Below are 4,568 nucleotides of genomic sequence, written 5' to 3'. Positions count from 1 at the left end.
CTATTGTCCCCCTAAAGAATTTCTCTCTCTCTTTTTTTTTTTCCTAAACATTAAAAAAAATACTAAACACATCTCCCCTCCCCCATGAAGTATCTTAATACTGTAGATATACTGTTTATCTGCTATGTATATCTGTGCTTTATATATATACATCTCCCCAAAAATTAATTTTCAACCCCTTCTTGGTAATATTACCATCATTGAGAATGCAGGGTGTGTGTATTTACACAGCAGTCACACTCTGTGTGTGTGTGCATTTTATTTTATCTTATTTTATTTTATTTGTGTGTGTGTGCATTTTAATATAAATGGTACCATGCTATATAAAGAGTTCTGCAACATAGCTTTTCAGGTCAGAGAGAATTTTTTTTCTTTTTCCTTTAGGTTCTGCATAATATTCCATTTTATGGAGCTGACATTATAGACAACCATTCTCCTTCTTAAGAACATGAAGGCTGTTTCCAGTTTTTCCCTGAGAATACAAGCAATGCTGCAAACAATTATTTTTAAATTAAACTGTTTATTTTGAGATAATTGTGGATTGACATACACTTGTAAGAAATGATACAGAGAGATCCCATGTACCCTTTGCCCAGTTTCCCCCATGGAAACATCTTGCAAAATTATAGTACAATATCAAAACCAGTATATTAATGATGATACAACTGAGATACAGAACATTCCATTACCATATGGTGATGTGTATATATATTATATTATATTAAATGGTATATATAATGGTGTTATATATAATTTATATACTCTCAGAACTTCTCAAATATATATATATAATATATGTGTGTATATATATAATACGTATATACTTTTCCTCACTAGATACTAGTCCTTATTGGATACATAGTTTACAATATTTTATCCTAGTGTATAGCTTGTCTTTCATCCTATTGACAGGGTCTTTCACAGAGAAACATTTTTTTTTTTAATTTTAATAAGATCCATCCAATATATCGATCTTTTCTTTTATGGATTAGATTTTCGGCATCAAATCTAAGAACCCTTTGCCAGGCTCTAGACCCTGAAGATTTTCTTCTATTTTTTTTTTCAAAAAGTTTTATAGTCTTACATTTAATATTTAAATCCATGATCTGTTTTGAGCTAATTTTTATATAAGTTGTGAGGTTTAGGCTGAGATTTTTTTCCCTATGGATGTCCAATTGCTTTAGTATCATTTGTTGAAATCAACTGAATTGCTTTTGCACCTCTGTCAAGAATCAATTGACTGTATTTGTGAGTCTATTTCTGGGTTTTCTATTCTGCTCCATTGATCTATGTGTCTATACCTCCACCAATACCATATGGTCTTGATTACTGTAGTTATATAATAAGTCTTCAAATCAGGTAGAATGATTTCTCCCACTTTACTCTCCTTTTAAAAAATTGCATTAGCTAATTCAATTCCTTTACCTTTACACATAAATTTAAAATAATCTAATCTATAGCCAGAAGAAACATTACTTGGCTTTTTATAGTAATTTTGTTAAACCTGTATATTAATTTTGGGGAAAATTGACCTATTATGTTAAGTCTTCCAATCCATGAACAGAGTATGTCTTTCCATTTATTTAGATCTTTGATTTATTTCATCAACATTTTATAGTTTTCAGCATACATTTTATAGTTTTCCCATACATGTTTTGCTATATTTATACTTAAATATTTCTCTGTTTTGAGTCTTTCTAAATGACACTGTTTTTAACTTTTGCTTCCACGTGTGCATCGCTAGCATATAAAAATACAACTGATTTTTGTATGTTTATCTTGTATCCTGTGATCTTGCCGAATTCACCTATACTTACTAAGGTTTAGGTTTGTTTTTTGGAATTTTTTTGTTTGTTTGTATGTTTTAGATTCCTTGGAATTTATTAAAGTATAAAATCATAATCATGTCATCTGCAAATGCTGACAGTATTTTATATTACTTCCTGGACTGTATGTCTTTTATTTCCTTATCTTGCCTTATTGCACTGGCTAAAACTTCTAGCACAGTGCTGAATAAGAAGGAAAAGATCAGACATCCTTGTCTTGTTTTTAATCTTAGGGGAAAAACATACACTGGGCTTTCACCTTTAAGTATAGTGTTAGCTGTTGATTACGTGTAGATACTTTTATCAAATTGAGGGTGTTTCCCCCTTTCCTATTTTTCTGGGAGTTCTCAACATGAATGGGTGTTGAATTTTGTCAAACACCTTTTTTGCATCAATTGGTATATCCTGTGATTTTTCTTCTTTAGGCCGTTAAAATAGGTTTCAGTAATTGTTTTTCAAATATTGACCAATAGTTGGTTATGGTGAATAATTCTTTTCATATACTGCAAATTCTATTTGCTAATATTTTGTTAAGCTTTTTGTGTCTATATTTAAAAAATTTTTTGGTACTATCTTTACCTGATTTTGGTATAAGGGTAATAGCAGATTCATAAAATGAGTTCAGGACTTTTTCCTCTTTTTCTATTTTCCGGAAGAGATTGCGGAGAATTGATGTTAATTCTTTAAACGTTTGGTAGAATTCTCCAGTGATCCAAACCTGGAGAGTCCATTTTTGGACATTCTAAAATTAAATTATGAATTTAATATCCTTAATAGTTTTAAGATTATTCAAATGATCTATTTAATATTTGGTGAGTTGGGGGTAGTGTGTTCTTTTCAAAGAATTAATCCATTTTATCGGAGTTGTCAATTTATGTGTGTAGAGTTGTTGTGGTATTCTCTTATTATCCTTTTGATGTCTGCAGGGTCTGTAGTGATATCCGTGGCTTCATTCCTCATTCTCTCTTCTTCCCTTTGTTAGTTGTGCCAGAAGTTTGTCAGTTTTATTGATCTTTTCAAGGAGCCAGCTCTTTCTTTCATTGATTTTTCTCCACTGTTTTACTGTTTTCAATTATAGTTATTTCTCCTCTTCTCTTTATTATTTCCTTCTATCTACTTGCTTTGGACTTATTTTGCTCTCCTTTTTCTAAGTTCTTGAGGTGGGAGCTTTGATTATTGATCTGAGACTTTTCTTCTTTTCCAATGTATGCACTTAGTGCTATAAATTCCTGTCTTAGCACTGCCTTAGTTTTGCCACAAATTTTGATATGCCCTATTTCCATTTTCACTTAGCTCAATGTACTTTTTGATACCTCTTGAGACTATCTCTTTGACTCATGAATTATTTGGAAGCATGTTTTTTAGTTTCCAAATATTTAGAGATTTTTCTGTTATCTTTCTGTTATTGATTTCTAGTTTTACTTCATTGTGTTTGACGAGCATACTCTTTGTGATTTCAGTTGTTTTAAATCTGTTGAAGTTGTTTGTTTTGTCTGTTTGCTTTTTTTTTTTTTTTTTTTGGTTTTTAATGGTTTATCTGTGTATATCCTGTGGGCACTTGAAAAGAATGTGTATTCTGCTGTTGTTGAGTAGAGTGTTCTATAAATGTCAATTAGATCCAGTTTGTTGTTTTTGTTAAGCTCTTTAATATTCTTGCTGATTTTCTGTCTAATTGTTATGTCTAATAGCTTTCTCAATTATTGAGAGAGGGTGTTAAAGTCTCCAAATATATATTTGGATTTGTCTTTTTTTTTTCCTTTCAGTTCTATCAGGTTTTGCTTCATCTATTTTGCAGCTGTGTTTTTTGGTGCATACACATTTAAAATTGCTATCTTCTTGGTGGACTGACTTTTTTATCACTATATAATGTCCTTCTCTGTTTCTGGTAATTTTCTTTGTTCTGAAGCCACTTTATCTGATATTACTATCATCACTCCCAATTAATTTAGAAAACTTTTTTCTGGGACCCCAGTGATATAAATGTTAGATATTTGTTATAGTCCCATATGTCCCCAAGTTTCCTTTAATTATATTTTCAATCTATTTTCTCTCCATTGTTCAGATTGGGTAATTTCTATTGCCCTATACTCTTATTGTATTTTTCAGTTCTGAAATTTCCATTTGATTCTTTTTTCGTGCTTGTTTACCCTTTGCTGAGCCTCTCTATATTTCTTCTCAACTTTCTATTTTTTAATTTGCTTCAAGCATATTCATGATTCCTTGTTGAAGCATATTTAGGATGGCTGTTTTAAGATCCTTGTCATACATCTCTAACGTCTTTGTCACGTCAGTGTTAGCATCTGTTGACACCTTTTCTTGTTCAGTTTGAGATCTTCCTAGTTCTTGGTATGAAAAATGATTTGATTGAAACCTAGACATTTTGGGTATTATGTTACGAGACTCTGCATCTTATTTAAGCCTTCTATTTTAGCTGGCTTTTTTTGAAACTTCTCTGGCAAGGGAAGGTGGGTGCTATTCTGTTGTTGCCAGATGGGGATGGAAGTCCAGATTTCCCATCTGGCCCCCTTTGATACCCAAGGTGGTGGGAACTCCTCATTACTGCTGGCTGGGTGTAGGAGTTCCAGCTCCCCATGTGGCCTCCACTGACACCTCCCTGGTTGGGTGGGGTAGGAGTGCCTTATTACTGCTCCCAGTGTGGCCTCCATGACACCATGGGTGGAGGATGGGCTCATTTCTGCTCTCTGCTTGGGTTTTTTAGACATCAACTGGGGTTGATGGGGT

This window comes from Globicephala melas, chromosome 3 (genome assembly GCF_963455315.2).
Source record: "Globicephala melas chromosome 3, mGloMel1.2, whole genome shotgun sequence".
Lineage (NCBI taxonomy): Eukaryota > Metazoa > Chordata > Mammalia > Artiodactyla > Delphinidae > Globicephala > Globicephala melas.
Note: the sequence above shows the minus strand (reverse complement) of the source record.